The sequence below is a fragment of the Lemur catta genome, chromosome 5, assembly GCF_020740605.2.
Source record: "Lemur catta isolate mLemCat1 chromosome 5, mLemCat1.pri, whole genome shotgun sequence".
In the NCBI taxonomy this organism is placed as follows: Eukaryota; Metazoa; Chordata; class Mammalia; order Primates; family Lemuridae; genus Lemur; species Lemur catta.
In genome coordinates, this window is record NC_059132.1 from 108455625 (window position 1) to 108479996 (window position 24372).

The 24372-nt window shown below is 37.4% G+C and overlaps 1 long non-coding RNA gene across 2 annotated transcripts; it reads right to left on the minus strand.

Annotated features, from left to right (window-relative positions):
- LOC123638680 lies at nucleotides 1-23876 on the minus strand. Of its 2 annotated transcripts, none has more exons than XR_006735432.1 (3): nucleotides 23771-23876; nucleotides 20066-20214; nucleotides 1-104 (listed from the first exon to the last, which is right to left on the minus strand). It is a non-coding gene; the product is annotated as an uncharacterized LOC123638680 (long non-coding RNA). The 2 variants fall into 2 exon arrangements; XR_006735433.1 differs by lacking the exon at nucleotides 23771-23876 and adding an exon at nucleotides 22125-22200.
- Nucleotides 23877-24372: the final 496 nt, after the last annotated feature.

Here is a 24372-nt window from a genome sequence, read left to right on the forward strand (position 1 = left end):
GGATGGGTCTGCCAGGAGAGGGAAGAGAGAACTAAACCTCTGAGCAAAGTGGTTTCTTGCCAGTGGGAGGTTTGGAGACCGACTGTGGTGTTTGCTGAAGGCCCCTAATGAGAGACAAGAGGGAAATAAAAACTCGTGCTTCTGTATTCAAAACTTTCTTTCTCTGTTGTTCAAGTCTTTTCCCTAACCCCATTGCCGCTCTGTCTTTTAGGCCTCAGATTCCGAGAATCACAGAATCAGAGAATGGAAGAAATTCTAACCATCCAAGGCCTCCCTCCTACCTCACCATCCCAACACAGGCGTCTTCTGTGTCACATCCCTGTTCCATGACTCTATTTTCTTTTCTCAGCAGTCATTGAGGTATTGCTTTAGGAAAATCACAATTGCTTTACTAGTTTACATGTAGCTTCTGTTCATTGGCGAGCTGCATTGTGGGGTATGTCGGAGGGGAAATGAGTGCTAATCATTTACCAACGGCAGTCTGGTGATGTAGCCAGTGGCTATCTGATAGGATATCTGTTCACAGATGCCTAATCACAACGTAGAGGGAAATTGATAACGATCTGAGCCTGAAGTGATCTAAAGCAGAGGTCTTCAACACTGAACTTTAAAAATACGTGAGGAGTATTACAAAGATAGATGCTTAGGTCCCACCACAAACAAATCAGAATCTCTAAGGATGAGGCTCAGGTATTTGTATTTTTTAAAACTCTCAGGTTATTCTACTGTGCAACCTAAGCCATGAGCTTGTATGTTCAATAGGATGGTGGTGGCTGACACAGCGTGCTCCCGTTAGAGTTCGAAGCATATAGATTCTAATGTGTCTCCTAATGAAGGATCGTGCTGTGAATTCATGTGTTTAAAGGCTTTGGAGTCTCTTTTTGCATACCCAGCAGCCACAGGAAATTGCCTCGGGTATATGTGTGGATAGTAAGCGCAAATGATAAAGAAGATTTTTGTCTGGTAAAGTAATTCAGAAATTTTGTTACTAAAACTTGGTGAACAGACAGTGAAAATGACCAAAACTGTTATAATATTTTACAGGTCTAAATTCATCATTAAAAGAGCTATATGAATATTTAAGAAGAAAACAGAAGAGACAAAAGCATGTGTAGAGGGATGCACTTTTAAAGAAAGAGGTAGGGAAGGAAGGAAGAAAATGTCAGGTTTTAGTCTGAAACTGTTGGTTCTTGGCGTGCTCACGGCTGAAGAATGACCAGACACGCTAAAGTTAGCCAAGCCTGAAAATGAGGTGTATTGAGGAGAGAAAGGTAGGATTATAGGGCAAAAGCAAGATATAGGTTTACACCACAGATGACGACTGGACCCATTGCTACAGCAGGGCAAGCAAAAGGAAGGGCAAAGAGAGAAAGATTGACTATCATCTGTGTCTTATTTTATAGTGCTCGGATAGGGACCTCCCTTGTAGTTCGGAGGTCACCATGGAACCACTTTGATTGGACAGTTAGGAGTCGACCTGAGCCTTAACTACACATGTGGGTTCTATGTCATTTTCCAGATTTTATGGTACCCTTGCGGCTTGTCCCATGGGCCAGAGAGCCCTCTGCATTCTTTTGCAGCTGGTGCACCAAGTTCTGATTGGCAAATTTGTAGGGTGTTCCCTGCTCCCCCAGGTATGGAGAATTAGGGTGGGCAGGACCAAGATGGAGGCAACAGCACCCACGTTCATCCCTAGCAGACCTGGAATCCCTTGCTATGTATCCAACAGAAGGGAGGAAGGAGGGAAGGAAGGAAGGAAGGAAGGAAGGAAGGAAGGAAGGAAGGAAGGAAGACAAACGGATGGACCATCTTCTTTTTCTAAGCAAGGCAGAGTCAGGAGCTGGCAGGGCACAAACATGGCCTCTGTTCTTCCAATATCTTGATGGAGAAAATGAATGTAAGACTTGGTTGATTTTGTACCAGAAGAGAATTCTGAGACCTGAAGTTGAGAGTCTTAGAGCCTGGACTTCTTGGGGCTCTTGGAGAGAGGCATGCCCACAGGGCTTCAGAGATATAGAAGATGCAGAAGAGAATATTCTCCAAAATGTTAATGTTACTCAGGGTAAAGAGCTTGTATTCTATTTTAACTTTCTCATTTACATGTATCTGTAGTGGCCATTTTTTTTTTACAATAAACCTGTATTTCCCCTGTAATGAAAAAAATCATAAACTTATTCCATTGTAAAATGTAATATAAACCGAAAAAAATTAACTTATTAAAAAGTTCAAAAATCTAAACTGTTGACACAAGTCAAATACATTTAGAAACCCAGGGACTTTCTAAAATCATTCAAAATGATTCCTTGGCTTGGGCAGCTACAGGGCGAAGTGGCCAAAGATTTATTCTGTGAATTGTCAAACTGCAGCATCTGTTAAATTCCCAGCTTCACCACGTCTCACAATGATAGTCACAGCTAACATTTAGAAAATGCTATGTTCAAGGCACTATTCTAAGTGCCATATTTAATATTCAGAAGAAGCCTACTAAGTAAGTACAATTGTCTTCCCTATTTCACAGATTAGGAAACTAAGGCATAGAAAAGTTAAGTAAATTTCCATAAGTCAAACAGTTGGTAGTAGTGGAGCTAGGATTAAAACAGCCAGACTGATTCCACAGCCCATACTCTTGATTGTACATCATGTGGCACACTGGCCAGGACTGAATAAACACTGGAGAATTGAAATGGAGATACATGAGAGAATTTGGAGTGCTACGTGTACCCTGAAACTCCACCCGCCACCCCCTCAAGCCTCCCTTGTCCATGGAATTATAGTCTAGACCTTTGCATTATAAGGATGTTTGTCTCTTGTTTGAAAATGGCTCTGCATCCCGATCGGACGAAATCACCTTGCAAGAAAAAGCCAGTTATCATAATGAATACCAACCACTCTGCTCCCACTCGACTGTGTAACTAGAGTCAGCCAAAGTAAACTTCTCTTGACTTTCAGGCTATCATGATACCACTGTGATTCCTTCTCATCTCCTCACCCTTTAATGATAGGAGTGTCTCATAGCTCTGTCTTTAGTTCTCGTGGCTTTCTTATCTACACTCATTTCCTAAGGGAGCCTATCTGGTCCCCTAACTTTAAATACCATCTACAGCTGAACTGCAAACCCATATACCCAAACCTATAATTTCCTACCTGACATTTCATTTAAAATATCTAGCAGGCATCTCAAGCCTAACATGTCCAAATCTGAGCTCCTGAAATCCTTCTAAACTATCTCCTTGTATAGTCTTCCCCTACTCAGTTAATAAATTCGAAATTTTTTTCAGTTGCAGAGTCAAAATTCTTGGAGTCATCTTTGACTCCTCTCTTTCTATTACATCCCACACGTGCATCCTTGTCAGCTCTGTCTTCAATGTATGTCCAGAATCTGACACTCCTAACCACCTTTATTGCCATCACACTGGTCCAGGACACCATAATATCTTTACTAAATTATTGCAATAATCTCTGTTGTAATAATAATCTCCACAGTCCTGAGCTTGACCCACCTTACCACCTTCCCCATCAGCTCCCCCACCTGCAAACACACAGTAGTCTCATACAAGCAGCCAGAAGCATCCTGACAGCTGTAGGTGAGATCACAACACTCCTCTCCTCAACACCTTTCTGTGGCTTCCCATCTCCAGCAGAACATAAGCTAAAGGCTTACAGGCACCTACACGGCCCCACGCAATCTGGTCCCCATAACCTTCCTGACTTCCTGTCCTACTAGTTCCCTCTCATTCTTTCTGTTTAAGGTATGTTGGTCGATTTAATGTTTCCCTGAATTACTCAAGGCTTTTGCACTTGATCTTCTTTACATGGGATGCTCTTATCTCAGATGTATGCGTAGCCAATTACCTTGCTCCTTTTATTTTCACTCAAACCTTACGAGCTTTCCTGACCACCGCATGTAAAATACCACACATAAACCCCTCCCATGTTCCTTCCATGCAGTATTTCTGTAATGTGTTGAATATACAGATATATGCTCCAGAATGCCAATTACAGGACCAACCCAGGAAGGGAAGGATCACACACCAAAAACACCACAGGACTTTGGTTGTCTGTAATATATATGCGGGAATCTTGGGAATAGGTAAAGAAGTTGATTCTGAGAATGCTGACCTAAGAAGGAGAAATCGTTAAGATTCAAGTACTTACTGCACAGTTGGACTCTCTTACTTAGGGAGATAAGTTTAATAAACCAAAATATTCACACGGATGATTACAAACCTCTTTGATGAATGATAAGATCAAAACTGTGCTTACAAACTGAACCCTAACTAGTACTGTCGTGAAGTCTTAACAATTTTATGTTGCCTCAGTGTCTAGTTTGAATATCAATTGGACTTTCTCATACCAGAAGCAGAGCTCAGTCACCCTTGACACAATTTTCAGTTCTCCTCCTTTCCTGGTACCTCATTGTGGTTGATCCCGATCTCGAACTCCTGACCTCAAGTGATCCCCGCCTCGGCCTCCCAGAGTGCTGGGATTACAGGCGTGAGCCACCGCGCCCAGCCTGGTTGATCCAGATCTGTACCTTATTATACAACCACCTCCTGGCGAACACCTCCCTATAGAACAGCCAGGTACAGCCTACTTGACTTGCCCTGCTGACTCCCACAACCCACACGGACTGTCCCTGCATGCCACAGGGACCACCTCTCTGTCACAGGTGGCTCCATGAACTCATGCCTGCTTATGCTAAACCCAAGGACAAATAACTGCATCCCACGTTCTATGAGAAATCTGGGGCCCTCACCAAGATTTCTGAGCATCCCCTGGGGTTAACATCATCACAGCAACTCTGGCTCTGCCTGCCTCCACTGGCTATCGATGTCATTGGCATCTGATCCCTTATAATTCTCCTGCCCTCTGCTCTGTGACAAACCAGGACATGAAAAGCAACATCTTTCCTTTGAATACCCCTGCTAACCACTTACCTATGGCATTTGTGTATGTAACATGTTTAACTTATGATTTGGAATGACAGAGAAATTTATTTTTGTGGCCTCTAAAAATTTAAAATTTACTATTAGTCATTTCACTCTTTACATTTCTTTGACTTGTCTTCAGTAATTCCTTACTGTCCGTTTTCCTCCATGGACGTCTGCCATGTGCCTTGGCCATTTCTGTTCCTTCCTCCTCTCCTCTCTTACTCCTTTCACTATAGAGAATATTAGCTCTTTCTTATTTTTATTTTCTTATAATCCATGCCATTAAGTTTTCATTGAAATATAGCTTCTCAAGGTATTTTAAAAGACAATTCCTCCCCATTAAAGGAACTCTGAAGCCGGATAGTAAGTCTTTCCATCTAAGAATCTTAAGCAGTTGAGGTAATGAATGACAGCTGCCTAAATCCAAATCTCTTGACACAACCTCCAAGCAAAAAAGAACAAATAAAATCATACAAAACTCTCACCTTTGGCACAACTAGAAGACAGAAATCATTACAAGTGCAAATTACCCATAAGTAGAAAAATAAGCACCAAATTCCAGCATAGCTAATTTTCAAAGTCCCTCTCCAGTCATTCCTAGAGGGCAAAGGGATTCTGCAAAAAATGCAACTGAAAACAGATAAGGGAGAATTGAGCTAAAATCACCTCCAGGAAGAGAAAGTTCAAAGAGGCCTGATAATAATGATGGCAACACATTATTAATCATTGGATACAGTAAGAATCCACAAATCCACACAAATCTAAATAAATAAACAAAAACTAATAAATGGAGGGCGGATGTTATTGCTTTAAGTAGAATTCAACTAATAAATGTGGAAAGAATGGTAGAGTTAGAAAATCATCACTTTGCAACCATTATGATAAAAATTGAATTAAGCAAAATTTATTAATAAATGCTTAAATGAGTAGGTGAAAGTTGGAGGAGTAAAGAATATTTGCGTGTCTTCAAAGTATCTCTCCACAAATTACTCATTAATTACTAAGGGGAAAATAGTAACTTTACAGTGGAGAAACCTCACAGAGCCACCTTACTCAGGTGATTACAGCTGTCACCAATAATGGGACAAACTAACGACTGTGCCTCCTGGAGTGATGTGCTGAGAAGAATACAATCTCATGTCTGTTTTCCTATCTGGCATGCGTCAGAGTAGACATTAGGTCATCTGAAACTGAGGGACATTCTACAAAATAACAGGTATTCTCCTTAGCTGCCAAGGCTAAGAGAGAAGAAGGAGGCGTTATTCCAGATTAAAGTATACTCAAGGGACATGACAGCTAAGCATAAAGTCTTAAGCCTGAGTTAAATTTAGACCAGAAAAAAACAGTTAGCAATATTGGACATTATTAGAATAATGGATTAAATTTGAATATTGGCTCTGGATGAACTAATACTGTTGTACCAGTATTTTTTATATTTTGGTCATTGAACTAGTTATGCAAGAGAATGTCTTTGTTTTTAGGAAATACACTCTTCAAAAAGTAAAAAATATGTTTATGAATAGGGTAAATGATAAAGTAACTGGAGCAAAATGTTAACAGTTGGTGAATCTGGGTAAAGAATATGTGGGAATTCTTTGTTCTACTCTGGCAATTTCTCCATAAACTTGAAATTATATCAAAATGAAATCACCCTACTATATTAAGAATAGTAAATTCTGATATTTCCTTTTAAAAATATTAATCTCTGAAGTTAAATAACAGGAAACAGAAATTTACAAAAATTTCCCACAGATCCCTAAGAAAATAAGTTTATGATAGAATCAAACTATATCTGGGTAAGTCAATATTTTGCTTTTAAGCCAAATTAATTGAGCCAAAAGATAATATATATATATTTTCAAATATTTTGTGGATTTTTGATAAATTAAGTTGCCTTGATTTTGCCAAAATGTCTAGAACAATAATATAGCAAAATTATAAACATATACTTTTGATCCATTGTATGATTTTCATTATTAAAGTTTTATATTTAATAAAACACCTGCTTTTATTGATCCATCTGGTCTTAGTAAGTGCACCTTCCATCATGTTTTTTTAGTTTATTAGATTAAAAACATAGCAAAAACTACCATAAATTGAGCATGTACTTATGCCAGGTACAGTGTTAGGAAAATTACATATATCATCCCATGTTTTGATCTTCAAAAATCCTGTACATTTGACTAGTTCTTTATCCATTTATAAATAAGAAACTGAGGCTCACAGAAGATAAAGAACTTGCCTAACTTCACACAGTTTGTAACTGGCAGACATAAAGTTCTAACCGTGGTCAACCAGACAGGAAAGCCAATATGTTTCCCAGTACCTCATGTAGGACATGGGGTTTCTGATACTATTAGTAACTCTAATGACTTTTATTTTGAGATATTGTCAAATCTCTCAGGATACATTATTCAGAATCATCAATTGTTAAATAAATCTTTATAGACTGAGTTCTTGAAATAAAGGTGACAGTCTGCTTAACATTATCTCATCATGTTGGACTATATCTTAGCAATAGGACAGCCCTCTGCTGAAAAATAATTTTTAAATATACTTTTATTATTCTGGAAGAAACAACAGTATAGGAGATCCAGAGACATGTAATAGTAATTCATTTTGGAAAATAAAAAAATGGACTTGGGGAGCAGAATAAATCCCCAAATATAGCAGATATTAATTTTGAAGCTCAGGTTTTTATTCTATTTTAATGAAAAATTTCATAACAAAATGCAAAGATCCAGAAACTAAATCCTTGCAAATATTCTTTGTTTTGAAATTCTTTAAAGTTAATTTTCACATTAAGCTGTCAAGAAGGTATGTGGCCACCTATTACCTTCAGACGGTAGCTGTATTTACATGGCCACTGCCAACACATGAGTCACTGAGTCAGACTGTGACATGCCCATAGCATATCATATTATTTAACTCATTGTTTCAGGAAACACATGGCAAAAAATACATTATCTACAAATCAATCACTTAAGCAAGATTTGCATTATACACATTCCAGGATGCATGCATGATTTAGCAAGCTATGTTTATGTCTGTAGAGAACTATAGATAAAATGTTTATTTAGCATCAACTAATATAGGAAGATGTATAATTTCTGTTCAATTTACATCTGCAGGCGTTAGACTCAACAGAAAAACAGGCAGTTCATGCAGTATTATTTAATCGTACTCCACCAGCCCCAGTGCTGAATTTTACAACAACAAAAAAAGGTTCTATTTCTCAAGTGGCCTGAATAGAAAATTCAAGGGTTCCATGCATGCATGGATCATGTTTTTGAAAGAAATACCACCTCTGTAGAAATTCTGACTCCTCCGATCTTCTACCCTGAAAAAGCTGGTAAACTGCCAAATCGGAAATTCTGAAAACTGGAAATGTGATTTGTGTTGTTTGTATTGTAATCTTAAGCATGTGGTAATTTCAGGATTCATAAATAGTACCACGAATCACAATTAAAACTAACAATGCAGTTTTTGATAAAATAGGATTCAAACAAAATGTAAAATTGTGTTTTTAGCAGAATGGTATTTGGCCTCTACTTAATGTTTCCTTTCTTCCCTCCTCCTTCTCCTCCACCCCTTCTGGGTCCAGGCTCACACTAGTTTTGGATTTCATATGAGCCTTAAGAGTAAAGTACTGCATACCTTCAGAAAAGCTTTTGCCTTACTTCCAGTTATTTCAAGGCAATTTTAGATAAGAATCCAAATAACTATGATTTATGGGTACTGTTACATTTATCTGGAAAAAATACAAACCTAAAAGTTTGGACAGGGCTCACCACTTTATGAAAATCTAGACCCTTCCAACTGCTCAAAGAGATGGAGGACGATGAAAACAGTTTGTAGTAAACCATGGAAAGGACCAATTCAGTGGTTTGCTTAAAAAGAAATGAAAACAATTATGTTATAATAAAGTCAAAATCTTTAATCATCCATTTTTGAAATTAACTTCTCTTGTATAATTGAACATTTGTTTCTGCTTCCTTTTCTCCTCCTAAGATTTGGGTTTAGCTAAGGTTCTGGAAAGAACGTAGTGGTTACTTTAGACTAAATAAGCTTGAAATTCACTAAATATCAGCATAAAATATTTAAACAAAACATTCTGCATAGGAACATATTTCTAATTTCCATAAATTTAATCTACTAAAATCTGAAAGCTGGCTCAGAAATTTTCTTGGCAGAGCAAGCACAGAGAAAAATTAAAGCAATCGGTTTGTTTTCCTGAGCCTCTATAAAGGTACCACCTCTGCACAGTGCATTGTAAATCTCTTTATTTCCACATCTGATAAATAACACAATTAGTTACTCTAATGACTTTTATTATTGATGGAATGAAAATGCAGTCATCGCATTGTGAAATAATTTAAGTGAATTCATGTGCATGCAATTTATCACGTGTGTGAAGCAAATCAAACACAAGAACTACGATCTCCATGTTCTGGAACAATAAATGGAATATAAATGTGGAATGAATAAGATGTAATTAAACACTTACTCATTTGAAATGACTATATAATGACAAATATAAAAAGAAAGCAATATGTAAGAAAAATACTTCTTTTCTCAAAGTTGTCCTCCAGGCAAAAATGTGAGAAATTTCCCCACTAAACCCAGTGAAGAACTTAAGAAAGTAAAATATTAATGCCCCATTTCTTCTGTGTTGATTCAACAAACATTTATTAAATACCACACAAAGTTTAAAATAACACAATCCCTGCAGTCCTAGAGCTCTCGTGATATACGAGAGAAATGTACACAAACAAAACACCAGTGTGGTAAGCATCACTCCTGAGGTACTGGCAGAGAACAAAGGGGTCATAAAAGTGGAAATATATAATCATGCCTATAGATACCACAGAATATGTCCTGACGAAGGTAAATTTTGAGCTGAGTAAGAAATAATGACAAGGAACTCCCTAGACAGTTGCAGGGAAAAGCAGTTGCAAAGTTGTGGAAGGGGAAAGAGCATATTATATTTTGGAAGATTTCTAAATGTCTCAGCACAGCTGGAGTATCTGGAGTATAAACACGGGAGACAGTAACAGTTGCCCAGAATAATAAGGATATTGAGGAGCTGCCAAAAGATTTTTATTGGTTTGGGGATTTTTTTTTTTTTACTGTCTGTTAAATTCATTTTTTTTCATCAATGAAAATTTGAAAACAGGGAAAACATAAAGAAGAAAATTAAACCTACTTTAAATTCTATCAGCAAAGAATCGTGTGGCTTGACCACGTACTTTGTTCCATAGCCCTGTCTCTAACATTGCAGGGTTAACAGACCTGAGGCCATGGGCAGCAAACCAGACTGTCCCCAACCCTCCTGGGACCAACCACACTTCCCCCAACTCTAACCAGAACTTTCTCCACGTATTTTCCAGTGCATTCTTTTCTTAGTCTTGGTTCCTTCAGGGTGATTAAATTTTCCCTCGCTTTGGCACACAATTCTTTGATTTTGTGGTATGTGGTTGCCATTTTCTACTCTTGGCACAAATAAAGGTAGTTTTCTTTTTCATTATTATTATTTCCTATTCTTGTTTTTCTGCTAACATATTGATCAGTTTTTGAGAAAGAGTTTAGAAGTTGGCTGTTAAAAGAAGCTTTGTCAGAAAGCCAGAGCATATCTTCTTTTCTCAGTTCAGAATGGGACATGTAAGTGGCACTGCTGGCTCTAAAAAGCAGCACTATTGAGAGGGGTTTAGGGCAAATTGCTTTCTGCAAAATGCCAATTTTCATACCCATTAGTAACATATGAGATGCTATTTTTCTAGCATGGCTTATTAACACTGGGTGTTATCTTTTATCTTTGCAAACAGCTAAGGCGTTTTAAAGACTCGGGGTGATAAAATCAGGATGGCACTTTCTTGTTATCACCCTTCCTACATACACTGTGGAGGACAGATTGAACATGCCGGGGTGTGATGTAGCTTGCAGTCAAAAAGACAAGGTAGGCAGTTAGTGAAATGATCTCGATGCAAAAACATAACCAAGGAAGTGGCAGGAAGAAGAAGAGAGAAGAAAAAGAAATTGAGAGATTAAGAGAAGATAGTACAAATATTGTAACCAAGAACATGTTGTTGCTAAGGGCATGATAAAAGCAATTTTGAAAATGACTGCTACTACTAAGCACTGTGCACATATTAGTTCATATAATTCTCACAACAAATTTAGGAGATAAATGTTATTATTCTCATTTTCCATAGTTGTAAAATAGGTGAAAGTTCACATTTAGAAAGCTGCATCCTAAGGATTCTACCCATTCCTGTTCAACACCCCAGGCTTCGACCCTTCCCCACACCAAGCTGTACTACGAGAGCTTCTGAAATCTTGCCTGCTTCTCTAACTGCAGCATCTTGGTGATGATTCCGTTAACCAAACTGAGAAAATGGAGACACAGAGCCAGTATAGGAAGAAAGGTAATAAATAAAGCCATGCATGGAGGGTGAAAATATACGTGAGACATACAATTGTAGAACTGAATAGATACAGGGAAATGTGGGTTTTGAATTTAAGAGGAAGAGCTGAATCATAAATTTTAAAATTTGGTAGTCTTTCAGATGTCTCGTTCCCTCAAATCTAAATCCTAAAGTAACTCTTCTTCATGAATTTTATGTGTCAAATCTAAGTCTAGCATATATTCATCAACATGTTTCTCTCTCTCACATAAGTAAACTGCCCCCCCAAAACACAGTATCTAATCTACACACTGTGCCAGGAGAAATACTGTTCGTGGTAAGAAAGAAAAGGATGAGAAAGAGATGGCAGAGAACGACACTTTGTAAAGAAAGGACAGATGTTTGCAATATGTAAACAGTGAGGTTTCTTGAAGGAGTGAGATTTAGAAGTACATATCTGGACATTCTTATGTTTACAGGATGTGGTCAAAAAGAAAAAGAAAACAAAAAGAAGAAAAATCTCTTTTTAAGCATGACATGTCAGAATTTGCCCATTTTGTCTTCTCTAGCCAAAAACAACATAATGAATTGAATCCATTCACAAATTTAGGTAAAGGTCATGGGTGATAAAACACTGGGTAGTAGAGATTTTTACATATTTTTAGTGAGTCAGTGATTCTCTTTAGGTCAATGATAATATGGTAAATTTTTCTTACCCCAAATCTTTAGCTTATTGCTTTTCCAGATCAGGATATTTCTACTCAGTAGCTTATAGAGTTGACAACTCATTTACCATAGTTTGTGTTTATGGAATAATTTAGCTTTTTGTCAATCTTGGTAACTTCTTTTATGATATTTCATCATTCGTTATTACATTTACTCAACTATGACTTAAAAATGCAGAAATATGCCAATCAGACTTTATCAGTTAGCATCTCTTATGTAGAAACAAAATAATACTAATGGTTAAAACTTGTGGATTATTTTCATGCCTTTGAAAATGGCATGAAAATAAGAAATAAATTAACCAAATCTTGGTAGTCAGAAATACAATAATTTAAAATAATATTATCTTGAAAAGTAATTAATTAAAAATAATCTATGGGGGGGAGGGGATAGGTGTATACAGACATAATGAGTGCGATGCGCACTGTCTAGGGGATGGACATGCTTGGAGCTCTGATGGGGGGGCAATATACTAACCTAAACTTTTGTACCCTCATAATATGCTGAAATTAAAAAAAAAATCTATAAAAAAAGTAATCTAATGGCTTTAAGTCAAATGTTTTCCTAATTTTTGTGTATTCTAAATTTTTACCAAATTTCTTCACTTCATATTATTAAGGGTTTGTTTTCATTCTTATTTTTACTTAAATAACTTTTTCTAGTCACAGAAATTAAAAACCGCATATATACTTTTCTTATTTTCAAGCTTACATGAAGCCTATGGAAAATATGGAAAAAAAAGAATTGTAGGGTTATAATGTTTCAAATATTAAGTAAGTGGCCATCCAAGTGGATATCTTCTCTCATTTTCTCTTTGTTTTGGAGATATTTCGTTTTCTTTCCATTCCTAATTCTTATAAACCACTATAATGATAATGGCTTGAAAACTACAGTGATGATTCATGCCTCTTTCAAGTGGATGGGCAAACCAACAACATCAATAGGAAAAATAAATTAGAATATTCAAATAAATAAATAAATAGACATTTAGTTTTTAATTTTTGCTATGTTTACAAAAATTTAATAACATAAATTAGATTGTGAGCTTAATTTGCTATTCTAATGATATTTTCATTACATAAAATTCATCGATCAGAATTTGGGTAGTCATGTGATTATTGCCCAAATGGCATACTTCTGAGAGAGGAGTCAATAATCAGACAATGGGGCAACAGTATAGACAGGGCCTAGCCAGGTGTTGTGGCTCACACTTATAATCCCAGCACTTTGGGAGGTGGCCAAAGCAAGAAGATCGCTTGAGGCCAGGAGTTCGAGACCAGCCTGGGCAACATAGAACATATTTGTTTCTACAAAAAAATAAAATATAAAAAATATTTTTTAAACAGTATAAACAGGGCCTGTCCCAGGCAAACCAGATTTACTTTACTGTCAACAGAATCCCAATCTTCAGGATTTTCTCCTAAAGGAAAATCAAAAAGCAATAATAGATACATTTTCTGTCAGCAACCTACATACAGAACATGTAACTTCAAAATTGTAGTTTTAATTTCTTCCAGTTGATTTTGTTAGATTTACTATGCAGACCTTCACATCCTCTCCTAGTTTTTATATTTCCAAGATTTCTTTCTTTTCCCAGTCTTTGCATTGGTCAGGACAGTCAGTACCAGGTCAAAAAGCGGTAGTGACAGCAGGTATCATTGTCCTTCCCTGATCTCACAAGGAAACTTCCATTCAGAATGGTATTTGCTATTCATTTTGCTATGTGGGTATTATAAAAATATCCAATTATAATTACTAATAAATGCCCTTTCTAATAATTTCATCTGCTGCTGCTTTATGTGTGCCTTTGGAGTCTCTGCAATTGAGTTTGTATATGTTTATGGTTATTTCATCTTCTAGATTTATTCTTATTACTAATACGTAGCATCCAGCTTTGCCCCTGAGGTGTATTTTATCTCACATTCCACATCGTCTGTCATTATTGATTAGTTTACCCTGTTTAGGGACTAGACTTTATGTATTCTCTCCTATTTTACATACCATACTTCCATTTCCTACTTGTTTTGCCCCTTTCATGTTTTTCATTGAACAAATTAAACTCTTTCCTGCAATTTTGAAAGTAAAACATTCTATTTATATTCTCTGGTTATTGCTTCTGACTTAATAAGACCCATATTTTTGTGCATTTTCCCACATAAACATTTTAAATTTCTCTATATCTATGTGTACACCCAAAATGAGAAAACATCAGCAGGCTGTCTCCTCTTTCTGGTTACACTGTGCAGACATCTCAGCCCTGCCTCATTTGCCCTATGGATGTAATCTGGTGTTTTAGGTTAAAAATAATCAATGTACTAATTTATTCATTCACCCTTGTGTGTGTGTGTGTGTGTGTGTGTGTGTGTCCGTGAGCTTACTAGTAGATATGTTTCTATTCTTGCTTGTGAAATTCTTCAAAAAACATTTTTGAAAAGATTTTTAAGTCCAGCATTACATTGGAAAATAACCTTTGTGTCAATCTCATATTTAACTTCTTGTTTATTTTGCTGTCGGAGACTGAAGCTGAAGCTCTTTTACTTCAAACACGGAAAATGTTACTGTCTTTTCTTTTATCCAGTATTGCCACTGTGATACCAGTCTCGTTCCTGTTCCATTGTACATTATCACTTCTTTCTCCTCTAAGATTTTTTTTTTTTTTTTTTTTTTTTTTTTTTGAGACAGAGTCTCACTTTGTTACCCGGGCTAGAGTGAGTGCCGTGGCATCAGCCTAGCTCACAGCAACCTCAAACTCCTGGGCTTAAGCGATCCTACTGCCTCAGCCTCCCGAGTAGCTGGGACTACAGGCATGAGCCACCATGCCCGGCTAATTTTTTTGTATATATATTTTTAGTTGGCCAGATAATTTCTTTCTATTTTTAGTAGAGACGAGGTCTCACTCTTGCTCAGGCTGGTCTCGAACTCCTGACCTCGAGCGATCCACCCGCCTCAGCCTCCCAGAGTGCTAGGATTACAGGCGTGAGCCACCGCGCCCGGCACCTCTAAGATTTTAGAATTTTCTCTCTTTCTTTGCTGGTCCCAAATTTCACAATGCATGTGTCCGTGTGTAAGGGATTTTGTCATTCCGTTTTTCCTTCTTACCTAGCTTGTACTGCAAACCATGAACTTTTTTGATCTAAGGGTCTTATTTAACATATCTTTTATTCTGAAGAAAATTTTTTCATTTTTTCTAAAATTTTTTGTCCTCTATTAATTGCTCTATTTTTTAATTGAGATAGAATTTCTATACAATAATATTCAGACTTTTTAGTACACAGTTGTATGAGTTTTGACAAACACAGTTGCATAACCACCACCACAATAAGGTACAAAACAGTTCCATCCCTACAAAACATTCCCTCATGCCACTGTGTAATCAACCACTATTAACATCCCCAAACCTGGCAACACATGACCTGTTTTCTGTCTCTATAGTTTTGCCTGTTCAGAATGTCATAGAATGGAATCACATATAAGTAGCCTTTTGAGATTGGCTTCTTTCACTTAGCATGATAAATTTTAGTTTTATCCATGCTGTTGTGTATATATCAGTAGTTTGTTCCTTTTTGTTACTATTAATAGTATTCCATGCCATAGATTTACCACAGTTTCTATGTATTCATCAGTTGCTGTTATTTCTAGTTTTTATCTATTATAAACACAAGCACTATAAGCATTTGCATAAAGGTGTTTGTGTAAGTGTAAATTTTCATTTCAATTGGGTAAATCCCTAGGAATGGGACTTCTAGGTCATAGGTGAAGTATAATTTTAATTTTTTAAGAAACTGCCAAACTATTCTCCAAAGTGTCCCAACAACTTTGCATTTCATCAGCAATGAATGAGAGTTTCAGTTGTTCTACATCCTCACCAGCACTTGGTAGGGTTGAGTTTTTGTTTTGTTTTTTATAATTTAGTCATTCGAACAGATACATAATGGTATTTCAGTATAGCCTTAATTCATTCATTCATGCATACATTCGTTTTAGAAACGGGGTCTCACTCTGTCAGCTAGGCTGGAGTTCAGTGGCGTGATCACAGCTCACTGCAGCTTTGAACTCCTGGACTCAAGCCATTTTTCTACCTCAGCCTCCTGAGTAGCTGGGACCACAGACAGAGACCACCAGGCTCAGCTAAATTTTTTTATTTTTTGCAGAGACCAGGTCTCACTATATTGCCAAAGTTGATCTTGAACTCCTGGCCTCAAACAATCCTTCTGCCTTGGCCTCCCAAAGTGCTGGGATTATAGGCATGAGCCACCACATCCAGCAGAATGTCTTTTCATATGTTTATTTGCCATTTGTGTATCTTTAGTGAAGTAGCTATTCAAATATTTTGCCCAAATTTCAATTGGATTGATTGCTTTCTCATTATTGAGTTTTGGGGGTACTTAAGATATTCTGAAGAAAAGTCCTTTATGAGATCTATGTTTTGCAAATAGTTGTCTTTTAATTTTATAGATGATTTATTTTGAAAAGTAGAAGTTTGTGATTTTGGTAAAGTTCAATTTATATTTGTTTCTTCTCTGCATATGTGTTTCATTTGAACATAATTTATATTATGTTTCTTTTATAGTTTTGCTGCCATAGCTAATAAATCTTTGTCTAACTCAAGATTACAAAGATTTTCTCCTAAGTTTTCTTCTAGAAGCAATATAGTTTTTTATTTTATAAATTGAGGTTAGTAAAGGATTTTTAGTTACTTTTTCTGTATGGTGTGAGGCATAGACCAAGGCCCTTTTTTTCATGAGGTTGTCCAATTTTTCCAATACCATTTAATAAAAAGGGTAGCCTTTCTTTATTTAATTAGATTTGCAACTTTGTCAAAAAATTAACTGACCATAAGAAAATTAATTGACCATATAGAGCTGCATATATCTCTAGATTCTCTATTCTGTTTCATTTCATTTGCCAAAATGACAGTGACTCGATGATCACAGCTTTATAATAAATCTTTAAATCAGGTAATGTGAGTTCTCTAACTGTGTCCTTTCTCAAAATTATTTTGGCTCTTCTAGTTCCTTTGCCTTTCCATATAAATTTTAGTATCAGTTTGTAAATTTCTATAAAAAATTCTGCTAGAATTTTTATTGGAATTGCATATAATCTATAAATCAATTTGGGGAGAAATGATATTTTAATATTGAATATTCTGGTAAGAACACAGTATATATCACCATTTAGGTCTTCTCTGATATATTTCATTAGTGATTTTTTTTAGTTTTCTACATACAGATCACTGGCATAATGGAACTATTACTATTTCAATTTCCAATTGTTCATTTCTAGTATATAGAAATGCAACTTATAAATTTATAAATTAACCTTGTAGTCTATAAACTTCCTAAACTCACTTATTAGTTTTAGTCACTTTTTTTGTAGATTCTTTGAAATTTTCTAGAGACAATCATGTAACTTACGAAGATAGCTTCATTTTCAGTTCGAATGCTTTTTATTTCATTTTCTTTCCCTATTGAACTGACTAGGACAGTGATAAATAGGAGATGTGATAGCGAACATCTGTGCTTTGGTCCCAGTTCTAAGGGACCTAACACAGGAGCTCCCACATACAAAAAACATATTCCACTAGAACGAAGCAAAGAAATAACAGTGGCATCATAATTGCCAGGGACTTCAACACCCCACTGACAAAACTGGACAGATCATTGAAATAGAAAATTAACAAAGAAACACTGGAATTAAATGGGACTCTAGAACAAATAGACCTAACAGATATTTACAGAACACTCTACCCAAAACATACAGAATATACATTCTTTGTATTAGCACATGGGACATTTTCCAAAATTGATCACATCTTAGGCCACAAAACAAGTCTCAGCAAATACAGAACAATTATAATCATACCACATATTTTTTCAGACCACAGTGGAATAAAACTAGAAATCATTTCCAAGATGAACTCTCAAAACGACACATATACAAGGAAAATAAACAATGTGCTGCTGAACCATCCTTGGGTCAATGATGAAATTAAGATGGAAATCAAAAAATTATTCAAACTGAACAACAAAGGGGACACAAGCTTTTAAAATCTATAGGATACAGTGAAAGCAGTGCTTAGGGGAAAGTACATTGTTGGTGGGATTGCAAACTAGTACAACCCCTATAGAAAACAGTATGGAGATTCCTCAAAGAGCTAAAAGTAGACCTACTATTCAATCCAACAATCCCACTACTGGGTATCTTCCCAAAGGAAAGGAAATCATTTTATCAAAAATACACCTGCACTCAAATGTTTTTCATGGCACAATTCACAGTTGTAAAGATGTGGAATCAACTTAAGTGCCCATCAATTTATGAGTTGATAAAGAAAATGTGATACACACACACACACACACACACACACACACACACACACACCATGGAGTACTACTCAGCTCTAAAAGGAATGAAATACTGTCTTTCACAGCAACTTGGATGGAACCGGAGACCATTATGCTGAGGGAAGTATCTCAGGAATGGAAAAACAAATACTACATGTTCTCACTAATAAGTGGGAGCTAAACAACGGGTACACATGGGCACAAAGAGACGTAAAGGACATTAGAAACTAATAAGGGTGGAGGGAGGTGAGTGTGAGGGATTAAAAACTTACCTGTTGGGTACAAAGAACTTCATTCTGGTGATGGGCACACCGAAAGCCTGACTTCAGCATTAAACAGTGTATTCATTTTTTTAAAAATTGTAACCTTTTAATATTTTGCAATAAAAACAAAAAGGCAAGCCCTAGATTGATGACCCAGGATCCCGATTGTGGGATGATGTGAGAACTCATCTGCTTTAATAAAAATTTTTATATAATAAGATATATAAACTTTAGGATTAAAAACAGGTATATAGGTATAAAGGCAAAACTTTAAATAAAAATTGGACCAAAATGTACCTATCATGTTGTGTCCTGCTATCTTCACTCAGATTAGACTATGAATACTTTCCATGTTAAGATATATTTACCTACAACATCATTTCAATAGCAGTAAGTATACCATTTAATGCATATACTATAATTCATTTAACCAAGTCTTCTATTAGTGATCATTTAGAGATTTTTCATGTTTATATATTATAAAGAATTCTGTGTTGTATATTCTACATCTAAACAATTGGCCCTATACTTAATTTTTTAAAGATGATTTTGAAGTAAAGGAATAGCTGGATTAAGGGATATGCATTTTTAAAGAATTTGCTATCTATTTTTGCCCAGGAATAGGTAATATAGATTATTCAAATTTCACTTGTCAAATTCTACCATAATCTACCATAGAAAAAAATTCTGAGAAAAGTGGAGATAAGATAGCCCTGGTTTGACAGAACAAATCATAAGAAATAACATTCTAGTTTTTATTTGGAAGGTTTTGACTTAATTCCACTTAACTACCAAGTAGACAAAAGCCATTTCAATATATACCATATTTTCTTCTTCTAACTTATGTGTCCCTCTTTATAAAGAATTAATTAACACTTGATGGCCGAGCATTGTGTCTCACGCGTGTAATTTTAGCACTCTCGGAGGACAAGGTGGGAGGATAGCTTGAGGTCAGGAGTTCAAGACCAGCCTGAGCAAGAGTGAGACACACCCCCACCCCACTTCCAATAAAAATAGAAAAATTAGCCGGGCATGGTGGCGCATGCCTGTGGTCCCAGCTACTGGGGAGGCTGAGAGAGGAGGATCGCTTCAGCCCAGGAGTTTGAGGTTGCTGTGAGCTAGGCTGATGCCACAGCACTCTAGCCTAAGAAACAGAGTGAGACTCTGTCTCAAAAACAAAAACACTTGATGAGGGCAGGAAACAAAGAATAAAACCCATTTGATTTGATTTCATTTTGTTTAAAAACCCTTTAAATCTCTAGTCTGTGAGTTGTCTAGCCAAGGACTGAAATAATATTGACAGATTTCTTTGGGAATATCTCCCTTGCAAGTGCATTGGACTTTATGAAAAGATGTTTTCATAGCTACCTAACTGTCTCTTTTTACCTCCACACACTCACCTTTCTCCCATGGCGTCCCATCGGTTTCCACTCAAATCACAGAGAAGGCCGACTGAGGGGTAATCACACATATACAATTCATAACTTAAACCTTTCGCATTCACTATTTGCTTTCTCATGTCTTCACAGATGGGATGAAAAAGAGGAACCTGTGGAAAGAAAATTTGTAAAAATTAAACTGGTTCACTGAAGTGGGGGCTGGCAGACTTCTCTGCCCTAGTAGTTTGAAAGCAGCCATAGACTGTAAACGAATGAGGCTGTGTCCTAACAAAGCTTTGTTAACAAAAACAGGCTGGGGGTAGATTTGGCCTGTGTGCTGTAATTTACCCTCTCTGCATTGAACTCCCTTTCCATCTCAAACTTTACAAAAACTTAATCACAGAAGTTTCTGTAAGTGGACTAAAAACCAACATTTGGATTTTCCATTTTATTTTCTAGAATGATTTCCACATCTCTACCTATAGAAACAAAAAGAAAGTGTGGATGAAGTCAAAGTGACATCCACACTATCTGGGGGATGGGCACACTTTGTCTCAAACGGTACAAAAGGAATTTATGTAACCAAAATGTTTATAGCCCCATAATGTTCTGAAATTAAAAAAAAAAAGGAATTAAAGCAACATTCGAATCTCTTTTAATTTTTCCAATAATCCCATTGAAGTTTCTATTTGCTTTGTATAGAGGAACTGACTAGTGTTTACTAAAGTGTCCAGTCTTCACCAGAGGCACATCCCTGTGGAATCTGTCACCAATTGAGCTCTTCAGTGGTGGTCCCTAACTTTCCAGTCTGATCTTCAAGATAGTTCCAAAATCTCTGAATTGGTTCAACCTGGAGAGTCACTGAGGTTCCCACTCTGGTCCCACTGGGAGGGAGGGTCTGCCCAAATACAGCATATTCTTGGCCCTTGGTAGGCTCAGCAATGATATCTTTTGTTACCCTGATGTAACTCTTTGTGTGTGGTAGAGAATATATCTCACATTTCTCTAGAACTGCCAGAAATATGTCAAGGCTAATTTTGTTCTCATTAGTGTAACATATTTGATTAATTTTTACCACAAATTTTTTTGACTCTTACCCACAATGGGACATTTTCATAGCTTTGCACCCTTTAACTGTTTAACATAATGCTCAATATATTACTCAGAAAGTTGAAGAGACTTTTTCCACAAAATGTGTAACAACTGGATGAATATGCTCCAAAAAGTCTGATTTCAAACATCTTGTAAATAATAAAATCCAAACCAGGTTTATATTAAGGAAATTATGAGTCAAAATAAATTTTATGCCTAACTTAAATCTTTTACAGTGTTTGACAAACAATGGAAATGGCATGAAAATAGGATACTGTTGTAATACTCAGTATACTTTCCCAATATTTAATTTTACCACATATTAGAAAATCATATGTGTTTCTAGAACAAAAAAGACTGGAACATTTTCTTTAATTGTTTTAAAGTCATCAATCACTCACTTTCTACTGATTATTTTTCATAAGTATGTATCATGTGCGTCTCCTACATTAAAAAATAAATTGCCTACTGCACACACACTATCCAGCTATCCTTCTACTTCTCTTTCTTTTCAACTAAGCTTCTTGAAAAAATTACCAATTTTGATTCCTGATCCCTTCCACCCCATTCCTCCTTCACCCCACTGCAACCCAGCTGTCTCCCTGCCATGCCACTGAAACTGCTGCTGTCGGGGTCACTGGTGAATTCTTTTTTAATAGATCTGCTGGGGAATTTTCACTGCTTGTTGAGCACTCCATCCTTGAAACGCTTTCTTCCATTGATTTCCATAATTCTAACCTCATTTCCTTTCACATATTTTTTAAAGGTTCTCTTATGTTGCCATCGAAATAGGAAATAATTCTCCAGGTTTAGTCCTATGCTACCGTCTCTCTTGCTCTTCACATGCCCCGCCCGTGATTTCAACAATGTCCGTGGTTATAAATCTCAAATCTGTAAGCTAGATTTCTGTAGAGCCCCAGACTGTGTGCACGCCTGCACACAGCTACTTTGGTGGCTTCTGGGCATTCTAAGCTCAACACTTGCTCACCTCTGCTTTCCCTCAGAGCATACACCTGTGAGGCTAGACTGGCAGAAGACGAGGCTGGACAGACCAAGGCTCCTGTGAGCCATCCTGAGCTCTTATGAGAATCAAAAATCCATCGACGTGTTATAAACAGGGCTTCAGAAGATCACAGTGGCACGTTAAAGTTTGTAGGCTTTAAACTGTATTAATTCATAACTGAATGACATCTTAGAAGTTTAATGTGTCTGCTGCCTCCTGGGGAATGAGAAGAGAAGAAAAGAAGAGGAGAGGAGAGAAAAGAAAAGGGGACAAATGCTTCAGGCTGAGCAACTTCGTTAAAGGGAGGGGGCAAAATCCAAATCAAATGCCACATTGAGTACTGGATACTCAGGGGAGAAAACTTTCCAGCATAGATCATGATGCAGTAAATGAGTGAGAATTACAGACCTCCCTGCAGAAGCTGTGGGCACCTACATTATCCGGGATGGTACCGATTCTTGTGAATCTTCTGGCACAGTCACCACTTAGTAGAAATCATTAAGATTCTAACTTCACTAGCAATAGGGCTTGGAAAATTACAGTGTCAATTCCTAATTATGTTTGGGCAGGAGTTCATCTTAAACAATGTGGTCTTAATGTTGTTTATAAGAACATCTTGGAAAGATAACTTTGTTTTGAGAAATTAAACTTTCTTAGCTGAGCTCCTATAAACAAATACATAAAAGACTATAGCTGGGTGCAGTGGCTTGCGCCTGTAGTCCCAGCTACTCAGGAGGCCAAAGCCGGAGGATCGCTTGAGCCCAGGTGTTTGAGGCTGCAGTGAGCTCTGATCACACCACTGCACTCCAGCCTGGGCAACAGGGAGCAATACCAGGGAGCTTTATCAAATAATACTGTATTACTCAACTAATACTGTCACACTCTGGCTTCTGGGCTTTGTTCATGTCTTTGATTATACATTTCCTCAAGCTGGATTTCAAATTATTTATTTGTTAGAATGATAAAATAAACAAGGCTTTCCTGTAATGAATGAAATTTTACAAATTCTTCCTGAGATTAATTGTTGATTAAAAAGCTTTTTGTGATCTTTGTAAATGCTCTTTTTGTTTCATTATTGTAGATAACTTAGGAAACATTTACCAAGGAATTCTTGCATTTTAGGGATAATTCCATGTCAGGTAGTTGACTTTGAATATGTCAACAATGCTTAATAGAATGTGTTCGATCTTTTAACTAACAAATAGCCACTGTTAATAATTTCCTTTCTGCCTTTAACCAATTTCACAGCCACTCATAACTCCTATATAATCCAGATCCAAGCTCAGGCCACCTGACTCTTGAAGAAATAAACAATCTCGACTCGACCCCCCAATTTCATAGCTTCAATGCCTTTCTTGACATTTCTGAATTCCCAAGGGCTTTTTCAGCCAGGCATTTTAACAAGAAAGCTGGATTTCTTAAGAATATACTTTCTAACAGATCTTTTGGATGACTCTATCAGTTGTAAGTCCCTATTATCCAATAAATACTTAAAATCCTGGTGAAACATTTTACATAGATACAAATCTAACTGCCTGAATACCCAAATCACAAAGGGATGAAGTCAAGTTTCATTTGCTCCATTTCTGAGTTTATTCCTCTAGTTCAGGATTGGAATAGGTAAAACTTACTTTTTTTCATGGCCAGGAACTGGCACCGCTAATGCCTGCACCACGGACACCGGTACTCTGGACGTGGCACACGAGGGACACGCTGGGCGCTGCCACTGCATGAGGGGGGGATCCGGAGCAGCGCACCTGCCGTCCTCATCTCCGGCCGTGACACAAAAACTCAACTGCGCAGCCCTGCGTCCCAGAAAAGGCACGTGTCCAGCGACGCCAAGAGCAGGGACAGCCCCCTGCTATTCCTCTCACGCTCCGTGCCGCCCCTCCTCGTACAACCTTCTTCCCTCCATCCGGAGAGGCCTGTCCCGGCACACTGGGCCAGCTCAGCCGCCCGCCGCGCCCCAACCCGCTCTGCTGTCCTCTTCTCAGTGGCTTCCGTGCCGCTGAGTAGTTTACGCCTTCATCGCATTTATTATTTATCGGCGGTCTCCCCCGCTAACATGCAAGTTCTACCAGGGCAGGCATCTGGGTCTGCGGAAACCCTTCTCCCTGCAACCTCTTCCCGCTCCGCCGTTTCCCATCTGACCACGGCCTTCCGACCGAGCTTCCCACGCCCCGTCTCCGCCTGGCTCCTCCCCAGCCGGCCCGGAACCCACGGCAGCAACCTC